Here is a 23,209-nt window from a genome sequence, read left to right as displayed (position 1 = left end):
CCCTCCGTGGTATCTCAGGAAATGTTAAAGCTGAGTCTTGTGTCTCACGGCATAGCTGCTCCTCACCAATGGTGGAGGGAACTGGGCTGGGTTCTGCTGCATTGGTCATAGATTCTGTCGCTCAGATATTCTTCACCCTTCTTCTAGGCTCCTGGTGTCTCATTCTGGGTGCCTCCAGGTGAAGGGCTGAGGCCAGCAATGTGTATAGACGCCGCATTTTGTTTTGTGTCCTCTGGAACAGATCTAACCATTTGATGTTTGTCTGAAGGTCTGGAGCCAAGCTGACAAAACCCGATGTTTTAATAGGGAGAGGGGAGATGCTCAGATTGTAAGTGGCTGGACAGAAAGGCTCTTTTTTTTCAGCAATGCCATTGCATAGCTGCTCTGACAGGATCCCAGTTGCAGGGTATGAGTTCTGCTTCTGCAGGTGAAGATGTGGAGCTTGGTGGTCAGACCACTATCCATCCCTCAGGACACTCTGTTTGGAGAAGGCTAAAATCACTGACACGTTTTCAGCCAATAGATGAGCTTCTGAGCAAATGAGAATCAAACCTGGTGGATTCAGCAGTGGGATGTCAGAGCTACTGGGATGTCAGAGCTATTGGGATGTCAGAGCTACTGGTCTTTGGTGTAAAAGTGGACAGAGCAGTTGTCCTAGTGCCATGGGGTCGCAATACTCACCTCCATCTGTAAGGTGCTTTGAGATAAGCTGATACAGAGATCTATGGGAGAGCTTGCTCTTAAGATTTATTCATTACTTAGCAAAGTCAGAAGACCTTATAGAAGCAAACTGGTCCATTGTCTTTAGCAAGTCTTTACAGGAACTCTGGCTTTCTCAAAATTATGGTGTAAAAATGCTTCATTGTTTTACTAATGGTGAAAGACAGACGCATCACTTTTAGTTATCCCCAAATGCGTGAAGGCAGCAGCACCCCGGAGCAGGGCCACGGCCTCATCCAGCAACCCGCTCTCTCATCTGGAGTTGCCACCTCTGGCCTGAATGCAGTCCCCTGCTGCCCCTCTTTTTGCCACACGTACGTGTACATATTGGGGGCAATTCGTGTTACCATCCAAAATGTGAGCCCTGTATTTGTAAATGATAAATAAGGCTGGTGATTTCAGTGGCCTTCTACCAAGAAAACAGTGGGCCTGTTGTTGAAAGCTTTCTTGTTTAGAAAGTGTTGATGGCCAGATGGCTTCATGGGAAAGAGTTGCCTTTCAGTTTCATTGCTTAATGCACATTGTTGAATTAACCTATTTTGGCCCTTGCTCTGTATCTCAATGAACTGTAACTCAGGACTCCTGAGGCAGTTTAGAGTTTCCCCAAGTCTGACAGTTTATCACTCAAATGACTGCAGAAGAAGGATGCCCAAAGGGAATTAACAAATGTTTGCAGTAATTAGAGTCTCTTGGCTAAAAAACAGAAAGTTGGCATCATTAGAGAAAGATGCCGTGATGGCCAGTGTCACGGGAAACAAAGAGACGAGACTTCTTTCTAAGAGGAATGGCAGGGGAAGTTTATTAGGAGTTATTTACTGAATGATGAAATGAGCTTGAACTTCACAAAAAATCAAACGGAAGGGAGAGCATGAGGCAGAGCGCTGGAAGCGTCCGTGCCGTTGTGTGGGACTAAGGACAGACAAAAGCCAAGAAAGCTAAGAGAGAAACAAAAGGGGAGGCTGGGGCGGGCTGAGGATCCACAGCCTGGGCTGGGCAGAGAGCAGCAGGGCTTCCCGGCTGCGTGGGGAGCGCGCTCTTGCCCCTGCAGGTATCTAAGCAGGGATGCAGCCACACCACTGTGTGTCCCACTCCCATGGCAGAAATAAGGTCACACTTGGCCACAGGCAGCAGAGCTTAAGGCTTGAAGCTCTTCCCCTGCTCCTGTTCCATCTCCTGCCAGCACGTGTCATCCCTGAAAGCGGGGAGGGAAGGTCCAGCCCTCTGCTGAATGACAGCACCAACCTGGGCTTTGGGTTTATTTTTATTCCTCCCCGTCAGATCAAAAGTAGCAAAGAATCGGGGTGGCTGGGAGAAGGACGGCGGGAGCGCTCCGGGGAGCCAGCAGACCCTGGCAGAAGGAGCAGCCCCAGGGTGCTCCTGGAGGGGCTTCCCTTGCGCTGCTGTGCAGCAGGGGCTGGGTGACTCCTCCATGAATGCGCAGCCCCCAATGCGAGAGCTGCCGCGGTCGATAAGTCAGTGAAGTCCACGCTCAACAAGGGGATCTGTGTTTAACACCCGTTTTCTCATGAGATCTTTTTTCTAAATTCAGGAGAGTTACAGTGCTTGTGAATTTAATCCTAAAAGGCAAAACAACTGACTTATTTGAACACATTTTTTGCTGTTTAGTCTCAGATTTTTATTTTTTTTTTTGCATTAATATTGTACCTCTTTGTTTCTGTAGATTCTCAGACGCTCAATATAGCACTAGTGAAACCCAATACACCTAATTCTCTGCTGCTTTAAACAGGCAGAAGCTCCTCTGTAATTAAGGGAGCTGAATCCATTTGGTCCAAGGTCAGTCTCCTATTTCAAAGATTGATTACTGTCAATAATTCTTGTCTGATTGATTATTTAAGTGCAGATTCAGTTTCCTGGGTGACAGCTGCAGACTTTGCAGAGAAAACCTCATTGACCCCAGCCGTAAGGTGATCTCCTGTACGAACACTCTGATAGCAAGTTATAAAGAGGAGATATTTTGTATAGTTTTATTGTAGTTAATGGTAAAGCTGAAAGAGTTTTGTTTATTGAAATATCTTAAAACTTTTAGAACTGAAAATTAGAACCAGAAAATATAGAGGAGACCCTGATTTGCGAAGGTTCCTTGTTTAAAGAGTTGGCTTTATCTCACTTCGCTCTCCCTTCCGTCTGCCGACAGACCTGCTCTGAGCCCAGCAGGTTCACACAGGTAGAAACAGCATTTCTCTTCCTAGCCCCACCTAGTACCAAACAGAATAGACCTTTGTGGTTGGCTCTGAACGTGAAAAGGAAGGTTTGGTTCATTTTCGATGACTCATCTAAACTCAAGGCTGGTTTTAGTTTTTATCCAGGCTGGTTCTTGCATCTCCTTTTGCGACAATTATATATAGGAAATCGAGACTAATTTGAGCCACGTTGGAGCAGTGGGGTTGTTGCAGAGCAAAGTGATTCACCTGGCATGTGTGGTCAGAATGGAACACGGTGCTCGGGGTGACCTGAACCAAACCCTGGTTCTGAACACCCCAGTTTCTGAGGCACCCACGTGCAGAGTCAAACTGAGGAAATGTCTGTAATGGGCCAAATGACCCTGAGCTGGGCCCAGGCCCAGTTCTGGAACTGAAGAATTTTAACTCCAGAGAATCCCTGTGGAACACTGAGTGAGTTTTTTGGTGGTGTTGTTTGGGTTTAGGTTTTTTGTGGGTTTTGTTGTTGGTTGGTTGTTTTTTTTAATTCCAGCCTGGCTGTTTTTCTCCATCTGCTTCCCACCATTGCACAGCAGGTACGGATGGGTGTTTCACTCAGTTCACTTTGCAGGTGGCAGTTGCAATGTTGGGATATTCTGTCTGTCACGTTGGCTACGCAGTCACTGAGGGGTTGCAGAGCACCACACACCTTTTATTTCCCCCCCGCTCCCCTTTACAGCAAAAGAGCTTTTTTCCAGATTTAGTGTGATGTCTAATGATGTGTCTCCTTAAAAAGAAGAATGTCTAGGGAATTAATTGCACTGTTAATTGGTGTTTATAGATAAGGTGAAGCAGAAGTATTGAATGTAAGAACAAGAAAGCCTGTGAGTTATAATTACATGCCAAATTCTGACATGTAAAATTCTTGTTAGTTTTCTTCTTGTTTAAATTATGTGTGATCCAAGCAGCTTTATCACCGTGGCAGTACTAGTACAGCGACAATTATCAGTTTAGAAGACACCTAGGGTCTTTTAGAAACAGAAATCCCATCTAGCCAAAACTCCTTCTATTCTCCGAAATGACGCCACATTCCCCTCCGTGATACTCTCTCTTTACGACGCTGTGTAGTCCAGAAGCACAGGAAAGGGCTCTCAGCTTGCTGACCTCGCTGTTGCTAGCCTCTGCCTCTTTTCTGAATCACAAATATCATCACAAGCCGGGGTTAGCAGCTCTCATCGCATCCGCCCGAGCTCCTCACGCCGCTCTTCTCCCAAGAGCAGGATCCGCCGTGGCCGCGGCTCTGCCCGGCTGCACGGGTGCCGAGGGACGGAGACCCGCAGCTCGGCCGCACCTTGGTCACGGGTTACTGTCTTAGGTCATCCATTGAGTTCGTATGATTTCATAATCAATAACAAAGCTGCAATATAATATAACTGAGAGGCCACAATGTATTTTCTATTGTCGTTCAGCAGGTGGGCGTTGGAGGGGCAGCCAGGTTTAAAGTTTAGCTGGTATACTTTAAACTCTGTGTACATAACCTTGGAGGACACGTGGGTGGTAAGGGTTCGGTTGTTGTTTTGTTGGGATTGGTAAAATTCAGTTTGTTTTTGTTTAAATAATAAGGTATTTAATTGTACAAAGAGCTATTAATTTAAAAGGTGTTTTTGTTCTCCTCAAACAGATCTATCTGACCTTTCTTTTGGCAAACCTGCAGCAATCCTAATCACGTTGACTTTTGTACCTTGGGGGAGCGCGTGGAAGGCGAGGGGAAATGCTCTTCTCTTCAGACAAATGATGTTGCCCGTAGTTAACTTTCTGCTTGGCCATATACCTTGAGTTCCCTTTACACTGAATTTTAAGTGAAATTCTCTTACAGGGACACAACAAGCAGAGGTTATTCCAAAAGATCTCAACTGTATCATCTTGTAATATATTGCAGCTTTATGCCAATGATTCCTCGCTTACCTGTACACAGTCCATGCATGTTTTGAACTAATTTTGCATTCTCCATTTGTGGTGAGTTATTTAGCATTTTAACCACCTTTTGTGCCATTCAACTTGTACAGAAAACATTTTTATTGACGTTTAAAAGGGAGGGGGAAGAAACGATTAAAAAAGCCCCCTTCTGCTCCCTAGTTGTAGGTAGAACTCAGTTACTTAGCAAACAGATGTAGATGAGTGGTTGTAGTGTTAGAAATGTTAGCTTGCTCGTGAACAAGCTTTTGAGAGTAAATGCATGGTCCTGTACCTCTCTCTCCTTAATTAGCTCTTCCTTTCCTCCTGGAAGGATTCTCTCTCTCTCTCCCCCTCTCTCTTCTTCTGTCTTTGTCTCTCTCGTGGTTGTAAAGTACAGATTTGGGCATAAATAATACACAACAAGGTTTGAAAAGCAGTTCTCAACAGGTTCTCTTGGTGAACTTATTTCTCACAGCGCCTCATCTTGGCACTTTGATTAGACTGTTAACTTTCCCAGTAAAACAGATGGAGATCAGTCACCTGTTGCCTCTGCTTGAACTGGGGAACGCATTAAATCTTTGGAGTTTGTGTCACTGGTACCCGAGGAGATCTTGCTGATCCTCTGCAGCTGAGGCATGTGGCACGTGGTGTATTGGCCGTGGCTTCCACACCCGGTGGTTGTTGTACACAGGTTGGTCCCGCGGCCCCTGATTTGCGGAGTTTGCACACGCTTTTTGATTCCCCTGGATAGACAGCGGAAGGGGGTGGGGATGGGGTATTGGAATGACGTTGTCTGGGGCTCTGTAGACAGTTCCTCCATGCCAAGCTCTGAGTTGAGCACGCAGGGTTTACTGTTTCATAGCTGTGGTTCTGGTGGCAACGGAGCACAGGAAACAGTCAAAGGGTTGGAAAAGAGGCGTCACTCACAAAGACGGATTTTGTAAGAAATGGATTTTAAAAAACCCCACAAAGCCCTGCCACAAAACCACAAAATGGACCTAGATCCACACGTCTACCCCCCATGCCTCTTCTCCCTTAACAGAATTTCCTTTGTTAGAAGATTTGACTTTCTAGAAAACAATTCCTTTTTTGTGAGGTGTTGTGAACTGTTTTTACTACTTGTAATAACCATCCCAGGTCTGAGTATTCTTGTAATGCAATGCCATGCAGCAGAGAACCTGTCCACTTTATAGCTTTGCTCTCAATATTTGTTACTCATTGTTTTCTCATCTAAATGTACATTTGCAAGATGTGTGTAATGTCATTTTCAAAAAATAAAATTTGGGTTCAATATTTAGGCCGATAAAACCTTTCCAATGCTTTTATTTGGCAAGCGCATGTTGACTGTGACTTGTTAATTCCAGTGGTACTTGTTCATTTTGATTCATCAACTTTCCCAAATCCGTCCTACTTGTACAAATGCAGAAAAAGACTGGGAAAGAAACATCGTCCTGATTGAAACAGCCCAACCTGTGTCAGACCCGTCCCTTCGGCTGAAGGGCCGAGCCCAGCGTGGGTCCCGCTGGGAGAGAGATGGTGCAGGTAAGGGCAGCACTTCAGTCCAAACTGTGCACTCCAAATAGCAGGATCCGGCCCCCATCTGAACTTGGCCTCGGCATGAAGGGCCTGGGAAAGGCCTGAATGATCTCACGTTGGCTTTGGGAAGTTTGGTGAGATTTGAGAGAGAGAGACTGTGTTTGTCCTGCCTTCCCACACAGGCCTGAAAAAGGTCCAAGTTCTTTCACAGCTACCCTGTCAGAACCACAGTGAAGACAATAACATTCTGCCTTGTAAGCCCTGAAAAATGTTAATAAGGGTTAGACCTCATTTAATTATATAATACAAGGCGCTTTGCTGCTTGTTTCTGCTTCACATCTGCAGAATTAAAAGTGAATGTGGTGAGTCAGCCCTGGCCATCCCCGCTGTACACCGGGCTGCCGTGGAAGAGCTCAGATTCTTCCCAATGTTTCATGCTCAGATGGAGCCCTTTATCTTTTTCATTCTCCCTGTGGTCAGCACACGTCAGCCCAGGGACGGCTGTGCTCTTTGCCCTCTGGATGCAGAGGAGATGCTTTGCCAACTGGCAAACAGCACCGGGGCTACCAACTCATGGGCCCAGCGGGTCCATTCCTGGCACCCCTGTGTGATGATGGTGCCGTGCCTGGCCAGGCCAGAAGCAGCACACACACTACGGCTCTGTTTGCGGTGAAAGACTAGGCTAGAAAAAAATTGCAGTTCCCAGAATAAAAGCACCCTAAGAAAAACACCCTAAGAACAGCTTTTATCTGAATGTGCATGAACTGAAACTGAAGCAAATGTTATCAGAAAAGCAGAACAAGAACTTTAGAAAATGCTCCGCTGGTGTCTTGTGCACTTCAAGAGCAAACAAAGCACAATGGTGTCTTTTCTAGGGGCTACGTATTAGATGGGATCCATGAAAACCGAAGAGCTAGTGCTCCTGCCTATGTAAAAATGTTCTGGAAATGGCAGATTTAAAACCCTTAGCATGCTGTGTGCATCCATCACAGCTATTCCAGGGACTCTAGAGAGCAGTAAGAGGAAACCTAGATGGTGATAGTGTGGCACCAACAACCAGCACTGCAAACCAGTGGAAATGACACTGCTGTCTTAGTATGAATCCCACTGACATATATGAAATTACTGCAGATTTACAGATATGTGAAGTAGAGCAAAATTAAGTTTCCAAAGTCCAGCCTTCCTCCTACACCAGCTCGCATCTATACAGAAATGCACCTCAGGTATCCTGAATATGTTGGTTCATCAGAGCAGCAAACCAGGGTTTGTTTCCAAAAGGTCAAGGTTCAAGTGCATTGGCCCTGCGTGGTGTCAGTTGTTTGGACTGAAATAAATGTTTTGGCCTGGTTGGAAAACCTTTGGCTGGTCTCTCGACCTCACTGCCGTTACTTGATGTTCAGCCGTTGCTCACTGTACAATCTGGTTCCAATCAAAGAAAATGCACTTTCTGCCTGTCAGGCTTGTCAGCTGCAAATAATCCAAGTTTTCTGTGGTTGCTGGTTTTGAATTGCAGCCCAAAATATGGCAGCCAGATTCACATGTAATGGGACATTTACTTGGCTCTGTCAGCTTTGCTCTGTGAAATGGTGAACACAGTTGTAGCATCAGCTCTATGGCTCAGGGTTTATGTAGTGATGTTTAATCTTTTCTGTAAACAAAACACCTTTAGAAGTTAACAAATCTAGATCATTTGCATGGTTTCTCCTACCGTCTGAGCTCTGTCCCTTGTCCTGCACTGCAGCCATCTGCTCTCCCACCGCAGCCCTTCTCAAATACACCTAAACCTCAAAGGTACGGTTTTCTGTGCGAGCATCACCCTCACCATAGTGCGGGCCCTGCAAACAGATGTGACTGTCTAGACATCCACTGGAAAAAAGAGTCGTAGTACAGCTGTTTGTTTTCATAAAATAAAGCACCAAATCAAAAAGGTTTGATTTTACAGCCCCCAAAGTAAATGAGAACTCCAGTTACTTGAAATTGTAGGCACTCAGCCCTGTGTTTGCAGTCCTGTTGATACGAGTAGTGCTCACCTGGGCTCTGTATGGTGACCAAACTGGACCCCTTGTGTTCAGTCTCTGTGAGATTATCAACTGTGTGTGTGCAAGGCGGCAGGACTCACGGTTTATGGAGTGTGACTTCAATTAGCATATACATACCTTTGCCACTGAAAATAACAATAATCATTCATTGTTAATTTGTATTTTTGTAGGTCTACTGAATTTAAAAATTCCCATCAATGTTTTACGTAGATCTGTTTGCCCTGAGATCCCAGAACATTTTGCTTCACGATGACTGTGACTGCTTCTCCCTAATCTGCATGTATGAAATGATGCAAACATTTTGTTTCAGTTGATATTGCTTTTCTGGGGCTATACTGCAGGGTAATAAGGCACTGAGTGTCCCAGACTCCGCTGATATGTCTGGGGGTCAAAACGTAGGAAAGATCTTGCAAAATATGCTTATCTTTGGATGGTACAAGCAGTGATCAAGAACACAGTTAGTGTGATGTGCTCAGAACCTGAAACCAGCGGGATAATCAGACGACATATCAATCAGGGATAATCAGACACGGTGCTGGCCTAGTGGTGACATCCCCTCCCTCCTTCTCTCCAAAGTCCAGCATCCAGGCCACCAAGTACAGCTGGTTTTACTGCAGGGGTTTGTCTTTGCGAAGAAGCACCTTCACCCAAGGATAGAGAAGCACCTTCTCTCTCCTGCTTTGCTCAGGACAGAGCCCACCAGCCAGGCCACCAGGGTGATGCAAGGTGGTGGTAAACCTGAGCGCTAGTAAAGGATGCTAAATAAGTCAAATCCGCTGCTTTCTTGTGCTGGAAACCCATTTATTTTAAACGTAGGTCTTCCCACAGTCGGCGCACCCAAAGGAGTGCTGGCAGTTGAGCAGATGCTTGGAAAAGATTTGAGTTTCTTCTGACAACGGTGCTCCAGCCACGATGCACGTGTTCAGAGCGTGCTCTTAGCACCCACATACAGCCATGGGAAATGCCGTTCAGCTGGCTAAACCTCTGTTCTTTGAGCCAAGTGACAGGCAGGAAGACAACTGGAGCTGAGGAGAAAAAGGTTGTTTCTGAAGGACCCTTGAGTGACACAGGCTGCCGCGCACGGCACGCAGGGTTCCCAGCACATTCACTGCTTTTAACGGTACATGGAGACCGAGGAGGATTTTAGATCACTGGAAACGATGTTCAGCATCTGTCTTCAGATCTTGGTCTTCTGAAGCCCAGGGCAACAAATCATGGGTTTGATCGCTTTCTCACGTGCAGCCTTCAACGTCCATCATAAAATCCTGCAATCTAAGCAGTTTCTCTTACCGCAGGCTGCCTGCTTGCTGCAATCTGGACAACATGTCCGTGTTTGTTCACCTCCTAAAGCAGAGATATCCAAATGGATACAAGCGTTCATAACCATGGGGAGATCCTCCAGAGAGCTGCAAAACCATTTTAACTATATCACTGCTTTACCAGCCCCATTAGGCTGATCTGCATCTTTAGCTGCCTTAAAAGCTTATGAAAATCTGGAGCTGTGACTAAGAGCCTGCGTACATCATCCAGTGGGACAGGGTACAGAGATCTGAGCATCGCAGCACAGGGTCCTGAAGCATCACCGCGCTGATGTGGCCTCGGTGCCTCTGGGACATGGGGCAGTGTCACTATAAAACTGCTGCAGCTCCTGGCAGAGAGCACCAGAGCCCTCCCACGCATGATATGATATCACATTTTCAATCGCTGGTGCAACAGTGGAACTCAATTGTTCTTTCTGGTGACAGGAGGGGGACAAACATACCATTCACATATGCCCCAGATTTGCTGAAAAACAGCAAAAAACAGCAAAGCCAACATAAGCTTGTATTAGCACAGTACAGCAACCTGACTGTAATGACCAGAAAAATTCCCACTGGAGATTGCATACACAGCCAAATCTGCAATGAGCCTGTGAACCATGATTCTTGCTATACTGCCTAGAAAGGTGACCAGCATCTACAGTAGGATGCAGCAATAAAACCTTCATTTTTATAGAAACAGATTGCCAGCCTGGCCTTTGAAGAACAATGCATTTGTGCACCCAGAAAAGAGAATCTTTGGAAGATGCTGTTCTGTTACAAATTGTTCATGCTTTAATTAAGATGTCCTCATCAGGGAAGAAGATAACTGTGAGATACGTGAGGGGAGGAACACACTTGATCTCTAATGAAATCAACTCTCAAATGAGGTCGCCCACCCATGTATTTCCACGCACATGCAGCATGAAGATGAGCCAAATGCAGCTGAGATGAGGCCAGGCTTTTGTAGCTCTGCAAGTGAATAGTTTTGTTCTTTGGGTGAGGTGGTACAGCTACGTGCTGGAAAACTGGAGAATAAGGGCAAATGTGTCCTCTTGTGCCCTCCTCACAGCTCCTTTTAAAGGACAATTTCCTTTTGCTAGTGTCGCATGACAAAGTACTGTGGGACAGGCACATGTGGACAAGTGCAGCATCCCCCTCATGGCTTATTCCATTAAGGCAGAAACTAAAAACCACCTTTCCATCCCCTTGGCACAGATTTAGATACAGAAAAATAAGCCTGCCCTTAATATCCTTGATCTTTAAATCTAAATGACTCAAGACAACTTTGCTGCTGGTCAGAAAAGTAGATCAGCTGTGACTTTTAAAAATGTAAGGCAGTAGCACTAGGAAAAGAGTAATTAGACCACAAGGCTACAACTCAGGAGAGCTGGTTTCAACTCCTGATGTGGCCACAGGTTTGTGTGTGACCTGGGGAGTCACAGCCAAAACATGGGAGAGATGCCCAAAGTGGACTTAGAATTTCCTTGGGTTCCAGGTGTCAGCAAGAAGGATAATCAATATGCCAGACTCTGTGTAAAGAGTTTCACATGTGGAACTAGAGCAGCTGCCAAGAGTTACCAGCACCTGAAATCACCAGCACTATCAGTAACAGAGCTGAGATCTGAAACTGCAAGAAGACAGGCCCTCGTTAAATTAAAAAAGAAAAAGTCGTTATGTGGCCAAGTGTTTAAGGTAAAACCTCAGGGGCTCCCAAGCAGGTGTGAATTGCAATGAGCACTGCTGGGGCACACGTGGTACCCGGGAGAGACGAAGCGAAGGAGCCCAGCGCGGCGTGGTGGGCTCGGGAAAGGCTCAGGCGACGTTCGTGCCGCAGCAGCATCCCACAGAGCGTGAGCGTGGCCGAATCCAACTCCTCCGAACGTTAAACGAGGCTTTGATTTAAGCCTGTCTCAGAGGGACGCCGCTCCTAGAGACCTCGGCTGCTCAGATGGAGAAGGTAAAACAGTTCAGCCCGTGAGCTTTTCTCATGACCCTGAGACAGGAACGGCTTTATCCAAATCCCACTGAGAAACAAGAGTGCTACAGGCAATGTTTTAAATATTTAATGTTTACACAACACTCAGAATACAAATGGCAATTCAAAGAGTAGGAAACCCCTGTCTTCTGTAAGCTCCTGAGGGAGTTTTATCTTCATGTGTGTTTTTCAGCACGATTGACATCTGCCCACACAAATGGTAAATGGCAGCATATCGCATTCCTCGTGTGCCTCTAGTAACATCTGTCTCAGGGCCTTTCTGCAGGACCCTCGCTGCCAGCCTCACATCTGCCTTGTGGGGAAAAACCCACCTCATCCACGGGACCACAAGATGGAAAAACATTGCCCGGCGCCATGGCTGGCTGTGGAGGAACACCCAGCCTCCTCCAGCCCCAGAGCTCCAGCTGCCTGACACAGAACGTGCCCAGAGAACTGGCTGAGGTGAACTCAAGGGCTCTCCTGGCCCAGGCTGAGGTGAACCAGTTCACACCAGTGTGTCCAGCTGTGGCCCCTCAGTTCCAGCAGGACAGGGAACTGCTGGAGAGAGTCCAGCGCAGGGCAATGGAGATGATGGAGTGGAGCATCTCCAGTGTGAGGAAAGGCTGAGGGAGCTGGGGCTCTGGAGCTGGAGAAGAGGAGACTGAGGGGTGACCTCATTAATGTTTATAAATATATAAAGGGTGAGTGTCAGGAGGATGGAGCCAGGCTCTTCTCAGTGACGACCAATGATAGGACAAGGGGCAATGGGTACAAACTGGAACACAGGAGGTTCCACTGAAAGAGGAGAAGAAACTTGTTTGGGGTGAGGGTGGCAGAGCCTGGCCCAGGCTGCCCAGGGGGTTGTGGAGTCTCCTTCTGTGCAGACATTCCAACCCGCCTGGACACCTTCCTGTGTAACCTCAGCTGGGTGTTCCTGCTCCATGGGGGGATTGCACTGGATGAGCTTTCCAGGGCCCTTCAACCCCTGACACTCTGGGATTCTGTGAACACCTCGGGCGCTGTCCCGGCCCTTCACAAAGCAGGTGACTGGCACTACCGGGGGACCCCCGTGCACAGGAGGCGGATTCCCGACACCCGCTGCCAGCCGCCAGGGGAACCCCACAGGGTCCCGGCTCCAAGATGGCGGCGGGCGGGATGGGGCGGGGCCGCCTCGCGCGGCGCCAGAGGCGGCTCGCGCACCGTTGGGCGAGGCCGCCACCTAGCGGCGCGCGGCGGGGCCGCCCGGGCGGGGCGGCGGGTCCGTCACGCTCCGGGACCCGCACCGGGACCCGCACCGGGACCCGCACCGGGACGGGGGCTCGACCGCCCCCCCGCCCCGGGCCCCAGCTGCTGGGCTGCCCCCGGCAGAACGCTCTCCGTGGTCGGGGCTGGGTCGGGGCTGTCGGAGGCACTTGCTCGCTCCCGGGCAGCGGGAAGGTGGTGACGCTGCAGGCAGTGCCCTTGGTTTACTCACAGCTGCTCGGGGTGGGTTCCCAGCCCTCAGAGCCCCCTTAGCTCCCGGCTCCGAGCTCCCGGTTCCCGCCGCGTGCCCTCAGCCCCGCACGGTAGCCGGTTCCCGCCCGGGTTTGTGCCCCTCAGGGGGTCCTGGGGCCGGTCCCTCCGGCCGCGGCTTCTCTGGAGTCGTGTTCGTCTGCTCCGGACCCCCATGGCCAGCCCGCCTGAAGAATAACTCCAAACAACGCCTTCGAATCGTGTTTCTCCAGGTATCCTTATCCAGGTATACCTTATTGCTGTCACAGCTGCCTGAAGGGGGTTGGAGCCAGGGGGAATAGCGAGTGATAGGACAAGAGGAAATGGCCTCAAGTTGCGCCAGGGGAGGTTTAGATTGGATATTAGGAAAAAATTCTTCATGGAAGGGGTTGTCAGGCATTGGAACAGGCTGCCCAGGGCAGTGCTGGAGTCACCATCCCGGGAGGGGTTTAAAGACGTTTAGTCTTGGTTCTCAGGGACATGGTTTAGTGCTGGAGTTGGTCAGGTTATGGTTGGACTAGATGATCCTGAGGGTCTCTTCGAACCGAAATGATTCTATGATTCTCTTCTACGATTCTAGGTAGCCTGAGAGATGGTAACGCTGCCTCGTTTGTCTCTGCTTCTGTTAAAATCTCTGTTGTCTCTGAGTTGCTGAAATGGGCCTTTTCTTTCTCATTTTTCTTATGATTGTGGTTAGGGTGGTTGGGGGATAAATCTTGCCCTGCACTCAGTGAGCAAGAAGCTTCTCTGCCAGCGGTAGATGGGGCAGAGCACGGCCCGTCTGTTGTCTGCCCTTCACCCAGGGCCGTGCAGAAGGTTCACGACCAGAGAACCATCAGTCTGGGACTGATCCCTCCAGTGTCCTCAGTCCCTCCCGGCATTTATGCTGTGGGAGAAAGTAGGAAGGAACCTATTATCAGGATCCCAAGAGGCAAGGGATGAGTGATCCGGGTTCAAAATGCTGTTGCTGAGCAGCGCCAGACCCGGTTCTCCGAAAGGTTTTTCTGAATCTCAGTTAGTTTTCAGATTCTGCCTCTTGGGCTCCTCTCTGTATGAAACTGCTTAAATTCGAAAGAGAAAACATGTAGGATTTAAGTAGAATCTCTGCTGGAAACCACCCAGTGTTTTATTAATAAATTGCCCCATGCAATTAAGTGAATAATAGATGAATGTAGCTCTGGTGGGACATGAGAACCTGACAGTGGAGTGTGTTTGCAAGGTGACAGACAGGTTGCAGGCTTCTGTGATGAACAGTCATGAGTGGGGCAAAGCCACCTTAACACCTCACATTAATAGCTCTTCTGACAGGCAGGAGAACAGCTATTGCTGCAGAGCAATGTGGACTGAACTGTGAAACCAAGAAGCCCTTTGGCATGAAGAAGAGCCTGCTATTGCACCCTTCTTTGTGAAGAAAGCGTTTCCATAAGAGCCAGTCTCCTGGATCAGGGTTGGGTGAGAAGAGAGGAACAGTGCTTGGTTCTGGATAGCAGGATGTGGCAGATAATAAAGAAAATGGGGTGGCTTTGGACCACAGCCTGTTCAAATTTGTCTGCTACCACCAGCTTTGGGTGTTGTTCAGGCTTTTTAGGATCTTGCTGGTGTTTGCCTTGTTCAGACCTCGGAGATACGGCAACCCCAGCAGAGCTGGGCCAGATGCAAATGGGAAATGTGCCCTTTTACTGCTTGGCATGAAGCACCAAGTTGCTCTCAAAGGAACAGCTTCTTGTTTGATCACTACAGTTTATTTATTCTAGTAACCACAATTAAATGGTGATACCCACTGGCATCCTTATTTGGGACACCTCTTAACCATTTCAATAACTTTCAGAAGCGCTGCCCATTGCCCTGGTAAGCCCGTAGCTGTTCTGCGTGTCCTGCCATCAGACCTGCTGCTGGCACCCAGGAAGGCAGAGCCAGAGGACACCGCCTGGGCCAAAGCAGCCCCTGCAATCTCTGGCAGCTGTGTCGCAGGTTGTAGCAGGTTGTGTCCTCTCTGCAGCTGTGGGTGATTCTGCATTAGGCACAGCTGGCACAGCACTGATTAGACCGTGTGCTGCAGGGGGGTGGGGGTTCCTGTGTCGTGACTCAAGGACTGAAGGGTGTCAGAGTTGCTTGTGGATGCAGGGTTGTGCAGATGGCAGGATGTTCCCTTTTAGGGGAGAACATGTATTTATGGAGGTACAGATGGGTTTTGGGCATGGGGGCAGAGCTGGTGCTCAGTGTACAGGTGTGTGGGCACCATGGCCTTGTGAATGAGCTAGTTCAGTTGATTGCCTGTGCTGTGTTGTTACACAAAGGGCTGGCTCTGGGCTCTGCCGAGGGTGCAGGCATGAGTCAGGTTTGGAAAGCAGTAAGTCTAGAGCAGAGGAGAGTGGTCAGTGCTTTGGGGGTGTTAGCAGGCTGTGCAAGACAGCAACAGGGAGATCGGGACACCTGGACATGCAGCGCGCTCATGGATGTAAACCAGCCTCGAGGAGCATGTGATGATGGTGATTCTCAGGAAACATCCAAGAAGGAGGCTGAAGGCTGCTGGGAACATCCAAGGATTTCAGGTACGTTGTTGAAAGGTTAAACTGTCCACAGTAAGTGAGACCTCTTTCCATGCCACAGCAGTACATGCGAGCGTGTCTCTTTGGATGCCTTGGCAGAGCCCACTGAATTACAAGCATTTTCTGCCATGGTTCTGTAGAGACACCAGAGCTGTCTGCTGCCCTTGGTTTGTTGTTGCCTGCATGGCTCATCTTGCTGCCCATCTAAAGGAATTCCTATTTCTGGCAAGACTTCCAGCAAAAGCTCCTCCTCAGCCCAGACAAATTGCACACAATTACGCCACCAGATTTAATACTCACATGAAAAAGTTCTCATGGTTGTGTTGCATGTTGGATGAAAGGCAGCTACCGTGAGAACACATCTATATAAACTGTGAATATTTATTATCAGCTTGCAAAAAGTAGAATTTTTGTTGTGTTCACGTGGAATTTTTCACGTTCTTCCCTCAGCTGTGCAAATGAATCGCGGTGTGCGTGGTGTATATAGGTGGACGTCAGCTTTTTATTATGACTTAAATTCTGGTCTATTTCCTCAATCATGAATTGAAAACACATGGCTTTAGTTTGTAGGGCTTTTTTACTCATTAAATACTAAAACTGTAGTGGCAGTTTCCAGGGGCTTTCTGTCCAAATTTCAGCATGCCTTTGAAAGGAAGTTGGGCAAGTGCTTCGTAGGAGAGCAAACAGCCCTGCAGCGAACCCTGCAGTACAGAAATTTATGGTACTACTTAACACTTAATCTTCAGAGTGCTTTCTGTGTGTAACTCACCCCTCGAGATCCAAACTCCTTTGGGCGAATAGGAGGTTTGCTGAATAGTAGGGTTTGGGAGAAGGAATGGACCTATGTGTAAACTTAGACCAGTTATGCTAAAATAAGGAGGACTAAACGGAGGAAGCAAATTGGGGAGAATATTTAAAACTACTGGTACAAATGGAATTTTGTAATGGCCCTGGTCGGGCTGTTATCGGAAGGGACGCGCTGAGGCAGAGGCATTGACACTGGCTTTATGCAAGTGAGGAACAGCGTGCAGCCTAATAAGGAATATGATTTATTTTTTTCATGGTGCGCATTAATCTGCCCTGTTTTCCATAGAAAAAAAACCCTGCAACTCTGGCCAAACAGCCTCGCCTCATCTCCTTTAAAAGTTCATTCACAGTTACAGCCACCACCGCAGCTAACAAACAGTTTACGGGGAATAAACAAGGCTCTGCGTTTTGGGTCAGTTTGGGAGGTTTCCTGGTGTCCCTGGGACTCACCACTGGAAGGGTCATCCCAAAACACACCCCCCGGGTGATGTGATCTTGGTACAGTCCAGAGAGTTTCAGGTTAAGAAGCCGGGGGATGTTTGTTCTCAGGAGTTGTTCGGAGTTGATGTGCCAAGAGCTGGGACAGACCTGGGCCAGGTGAGTGCAGAGGTACCCTGGAAACTGAGATTTGCTTCATTTGCACCTTTGCCACCGGCATGGAAACTCTCTGTGTTACTAGTAACGAGCGCTATAGCCAGCACAGTGAGAAATTGCTTTTGTGTGCTGCAGTGATGTACATTTCTTTCGGAAAGTCGCATCTTGACTGTGTGCGAACTCTGAGCCAAGTGCTCATTGTGATTTATTGCAAAAGCAATTAAGCCTTCTTTCTGCTGGCATTGTTAACAGTTATACTGAGTAAGGGGCCAGACTGATACAGTGTGACTTGATCTCGGCATTCGTATAATTTCATTCTCCATACTGTCTCTGATCTTTAAAAGTACTGTCAGTGCTCTCTGTAGATTCTTTCACTGTGAAATTTGAGTGGGTATTTTACTTTTGTTGTTGTTGTTCCTGTGAAGGTGAGATTTTTTGTACTGTGTCTAAAATAATTGATAAATGGATACATAAAATAATGGATTGACCTGGTAGGGAGTTACCCATTAATTAGCGGTCATTGTCTTTTTTTTTTTTTAAATTAACTTTTATGAGAAGGCAGAATGGAGTGATACTGGGCTTTTGAAGAAAGTTTTCCGGTGGTTTCAGCATAAAAGCTTGGCTTGAAGGAATCAACTGACATTGCTGTTAGCGTTTTCTTTAGAGCTTGTTATATATCTCGTGACTTGGATTGATGTTAATTGTAACAATTGGCATGTACAATGCTAAATTACTTTTTAAATTATTATTCTTCAGAACTGGAATTGTACCTCTCTCTAGTTAGCTGCAAATTTCTCTGCTCTTGAGGCTGTAGGGGAAGCCACAGAAGGTCAGGTACGCAGACACCTGTGCACTTTGGAAAACCCTGTCTGCCTCCATACCCTTGAAAACATGTCCCAGAGCCACTTTGGGTCCTTACCTAAACCAGAGGTGTTATATTAATTTAGTTAAAGGATCAAGCTGTACTCAGATTGGATCCCATGCAATATACACAGCCTGAGACAGGACTCCTTTCACTGAAGAAACAAAGTGGCAGTGTAAGAAGAGCAAGTGGCAATTGCAGTTTAATCTTGCATGTCAAGTGCACGCAGATGTGCCCATATTGACCCGTAGTGCTGTATGTTCATTCTTGTGCGGTCACCCCGGCTGCTGGAGGAGTCGGAGACCCCCCAGGTCCAGGCATGTGGAGATTGTGAATTGCTGAACGCTGGCTGAGGTCTGGCAAGGGGCTTCAGCATCTGCAGTGGGGATGGAGGCAAAACGTCAAGCCTTAAGGCTAAGATGTAGTCTAAAAAACATGACTCGAGCTATTGCTTAATGCCTAAACTGAGTGCCACATAATTCTATAGCTTGTGGACTTTGTGTGCCCCTAGTACGTGCTCAGTACAACAGAGATGCTCTGTGGATTTCCAGCTGCAGCTGCCAAGGGAGTTGAGCCCCTTAGGGCCTTGGTACAAGATATCTTCCAGCAATTTGCTTGTTTTATGTGGCCAGAACCAAGAGCCACACAAAACACAGTTGCAGAAGACCCCACTTTTCTAGTTTGGGTGAAGGCAGTGGGGCAGCATGTGCCTGAGAGCACTTATGGAGGAGTAATTCTCTGCTTGGTGTGAGTGGAGTTGGGCCGCTGGGCTCTCTTGGGGGACCAGCCTTGTCACCCAGCCCGTCCTGCCACAGCATGCAATGAACTGGTTCATTCTAAAGTGGTCAGCTGGACTGAAGGCAAGGAGCCCTGGGGTTCTGTCTCTGCTTGCAATGATCTTTAAGCATTTTAACCATTGAAGGTTTCACCTGGAAGCCAATCAGTTGGAGGCAAAACTCTGCTGCTGATTCTATTCCCTTTAAACCTTTTGCCTCTGCCTAGGGGGAGAGAGAAAACAGTTAAGAACTAAATCACAAGCAGCTACACTGGGATGAACTCTCAGAGAAATGGCAAGGAGGAGAGAGAGAGACTAAAGTCAGGATTTACCCTCTCTGAGTGTGTCCTGCCAAGGCTTTGATCGGTTCTGACCATGAAATCATGGTAATCCCGTGCACACACTCGTGTTGATTTTGCTCCATTTTCAAGCTGAAAAGATCACACACGGCCCCCGACCGTCAGCCCTACAAATGCAGCCTCCTTCTGCCAGGCGGAGTCCTTCCCCCTTGGGCGCAGCCGCTGTCAGGTGTTTGTCCCACCTGTCCAGCCCCAGCCCTGGTTGGTGCCCCGAATGCTGGAGCAGCTGCGCTTTGTGCCGTGGGACGGGGTTGACCAGCACCTCCCACCCCAAAGCGCTGCAGAGCGCTGGCAGGGCGGGCGCCCCAACTCCAGCACTCCCTTCCCGAAGGATTTGCATTTTACCTCACTGGCGACTGACTAGAAGAGACGTGGGAGAGGGAACCAACTCTGAAAATCAATGGCAGGGTTCCTGGTGAGGCTCCTGGGCAAAGGGAACGGCAGGTTTGGTCTTGAACTCACCCCCCTCCTGAGCTGTCTTGCTTGGGGGCAGGTTTTGTAGTACAAACTGCATTCTGGCTCCCAGCTCAAGTTCTACGGAAAGTCTCTCTGTCCCTATGAGACTGACAGAAAAGCCTGGTTAAGCACCATGATGTTGCAATACAAGTGTTGTGACTAACTTTTTTATAGTAAAGCTTTGGTTTGTAGGCAGGTGCTTCTGCCAATCCTTGATGCTGTCCATGAAAACAAACAGACTGTGGCCAGTCCTGGTCCTGGTGTCCAGTTAGTCTCCCCAGCATTTCTGCTCAGAAGTGACAGGATATGGGCAGATATTCTGAGACAAAAATATGTGAGTTTTCCTCCCTCAATGTTAATGCTAAGTATGGCAAAACTGCACAGCAGAACAATGTTGGCACTTTCCTGTTGCTATGAGCAGAGAAATGCTCATGTCTCCTTCCCTTAGCCAATTCTTGAGCTGAGCTAGGACAGAGAAACCTTTATATGCCTATATATATGCCTATATGCCTAGAGAGGCCATAAAATAGTTCAATTAACATTATTTTGTTGAAAAATCCAAAAGCTGGATGAGAGAAGAGCTAATGCTGTGCAATCATGGTACCCCAGAGCACACAATAAAACTTGGTGTTTCATCCCAGCAGAGAGAGTATTGCTGCCCAAAACAACTCAGGAGCCCTGCGAGCATGGTCATTTATACTGGACTGGTAGTATTAAATTATCCTGTGCAGCAAATTTCATCCAAATTGAATACACTCTTACTAACACAATTGCATTTCCACACAATACAGATTTAGTGCTGACTTTATACTTTTATATCAGCTTATGCAGAAGAAAAGGGGACACCCAATCCAGCATAAAGACTCCCAGTGCAGTTAATCTGTTGAACTGTTTAAAAGAATTGGAATGAGTAAGTTTCTCCAGTAGCGACATTCTGTGTTATGGGCAGTGATGCTTCTGATCCGTTAGCAGCAGTGGAACAGCCAGGATCACAAAACCACTGCATACATGAAGTGGAAGCTTTTCAGCTGCTTAAAATTCTCCTGCGCTCTTAATACAAATTTGCAAAGTCACTGCTTTGTAAGGACCTGTAATCATTCTGCACAGGAAGAGAAGGCAATAACCTTTTCCAGCTGGAGCCCTGGAAGTGCCTTTAATTAGTTTTACAGAAAACCAGTTCAGAGTAATTTAAAGCTTTTGGCTGCAGGGCCACTGTTTTGGAAGCTCTCAGTGATTTGATTGCTCCGAAGCAAGCTGCAAGTTTGGAGAAAGAGATGTTTAGGAAAATGCTAAACTACCTCTGCAAACAGTTAAATACTCAAGTCTCTGTTTTGCTGTCACAATCTAAACAGCGGCTGTGAGGTTTGGTGAGAAGTCAGTATTGAAAGAACAGAGTCTAGAGCTGGGAGATTTTGTGCATTGACAAGACAGGCACACAGCTGCAGTTACACACGAGAAACCCAAGAACCAGGTGTTGGTTGTTATTATTGGTAAGGCTACAGTTCACATGAAACAAAAGCAAGCTTGGTATCTGCGGATGGATAACAATCTTAGGAGCGGGATGCTGCCTCAGAGCACAGCACACGCTGCAGCAGCAGCAATGTTGTCCCAAGGCTGGATGTGCCTGAGCTTGGACAGTTTGATTTCAGAATCTGCTTTCTGGAAGAAGCAGCTTCATGTTCAACGCTGTGTTCAACCACGGTGCTAAATACTGGCTAGAAATGCACTTTGCCTTTTAGTCCTGGTGCTGCACATGGAAAAATTCTTTTAAGTCCTGCAACTGGAACAGAAAAGTGGGGTGTGTGATCAAATCCATGTGTTAGAGCGTGCCAAGCCTCTGCCTTGAGGAGTTTGATCTAGAACAGAGGGTTCCCTGCAGCTGCTTGGCAGCGTTCGCCTTTGGGATTGCAAGTGCTGGTTTTTGTTAAGGCGAGCCCAGCTCTGTGCCGTGCTCCTCCTGCGGGAATGCGGAGGGAGGATTGCTTTGGCATGCGAGCGCTTGGTTAACAGCTGCAATAACTTCTCTCTCTGACTTCTTTTACCCTGCGTGTTGCTTAGTTACCCAGAGTAATAAAAATGGTTTAAGAAGAGATGACTTCTGTTAGTTTTCATGTACTTACTTTGCGTATTTAATAGTAGCGAGGGTGTAAGTTTCCCTCACACGCCTGACTGGACAGTTGGTCGGTCTTGTTTGTTGTGAATCTTCTGCGTAGCAGCTGGGGAAGAGAAAGGTTAAAACAGGAAAATGTGAGTGAAAAGAAATACTACTGGAAATAATACTTGAAGCTCACCTTAATACTTTTCTGAATCCAGTTCTGAAGAACTGGATTTCAAGTGAATGTCCCTTTAATTTAAGGCTGCAAATAACACCAGGAGCTGGTATTTGCCACTGTGCTGAGTGTGATTTAGCTGTACTCTTGCTGGTTACGACAGGGGGAAGCGTCTGTGAGTATTAACTGTAAGTAAAAATGAAATGCTTCTGTTGTCAGGCTGAGGAGGGGACTCTGTGAGTAGAGCCCCATTCAAAAGGGGACCTGCACTGGTTTGGCTTCCTTGTTCTGCTGAAATCCTTTTTCTGATCAAAATAGGAATATTGCTGGAAAAAGAGAGGGTCAGAGGAAGACATTAAAGCTCGGTGGTTGAAAGCTGAGAGATGTGGGGCCTCCTGTGCTCCTGCTGGTGTCAAGGGGCATTGCTGTGGTGCTTGGGCTGGCTGTGGAGCTGTTGTGCTGCCCTGGGAGCTCAGCCCAGAGGCTGGAAAAGATACAAGGCAAAATTCTAATTGTATGTGGTCAGGGAGATAAACCAAAACTAGAAGAATGGCTGACCTGTAGAGCTCTTCAGGCTTTTCCCCCCCTTCCTCTCTCTTCCGTCCCTCTCCTGGAGCGGTCCCTCTCTCTGCAGAGCAGCACAGGGTCTCCGAACTGCAGGACGGTATTTTTAGGAGCGTGGTTCTCAGCCCTCGCTCCGTCTCACGTGGCAGAGCGGCTGCCAAGCCGTGCTTGGTGCCTCCTCTGCATGGCCGTGCGTTGTCAGCCCAGCCAGCGCTGAGCCTGCTGGGGCAGAGCGCTGCTGTGCACCGGGGGCTCCGGAAAGGAGGAAGGGCTGGCTCGTAGTTTGGGAGCTTCAATGTTCAACTGAGAGCCAAAAACTGGCTTCAAAAATAAACCTTGGAGTGGGAGGCAGGTGCCTGTTGTTGTGACGGGTTAGGCCGTGTCCTGCTGGGTGAACCCCAGCAGTGCAGGGGCTTGGCTGTGGTCCCCCATCCTCAGCGCTCAAATCATTAAGCTATTGTATAGAAACTGCATTTGCATTCTTTACTGTGGACTTTCCAACAAGAAAAAGAGGCTTCTATGAGGCGAGTTAGCGTATGGAATAGGGGTACAAGTGAATCATTAGCTGAGGTTCACATTGGCATAAAAAAATTATGGCTCAAACCGCTCTTTATATATGAAGGCGTATTAAATACTCACCTGAAGTGTTCACTGTACAAAAGTAGAATTAAATACAGCTCTTGGGTGTTCATGATCTAACACAGGTGACAGAGCACTCTTCAAAAGAGACCATTCAAAAAAGGTTTTAAAGATTCTGCTGAGAGCATGAAGTACCTATCACAGTGGAAGACTCATG

The 23,209-nt window shown here is 47.7% G+C and overlaps 1 protein-coding gene across 3 annotated transcripts in view; it reads left to right on the top strand.

The window, feature by feature from the left end:
- Nucleotides 1-13,216: 13,216 nt before the first annotated feature.
- CAPN6 (calpain 6) overlaps nt 13,217-23,209 on the top strand; it is a 56,749-nt gene continuing 46,756 nt past the window's right edge. Inside the window, exon 1 of one of the 3 annotated variants that reach the window (XM_082061703.1) lies at nt 13,217-13,424. The gene's annotated coding sequence lies outside the window, so the exon portion shown is untranslated. Of the gene's footprint in view, nt 13,425-15,547; nt 15,730-17,082; nt 17,131-23,209 lie in introns of those variants that run through there. The other 2 variants (XM_082061702.1, XM_082061704.1) reach the window with 2 other exon arrangements.

The sequence above is a fragment of the Streptopelia decaocto genome (assembly GCF_964273445.1).
Source record: "Streptopelia decaocto genome assembly, chromosome: 10".
Taxonomy (NCBI): Eukaryota; Metazoa; Chordata; class Aves; order Columbiformes; family Columbidae; genus Streptopelia; species Streptopelia decaocto.
Note: the sequence above shows the minus strand (reverse complement) of the source record. Positions and strands in the feature narration are given on the sequence as shown.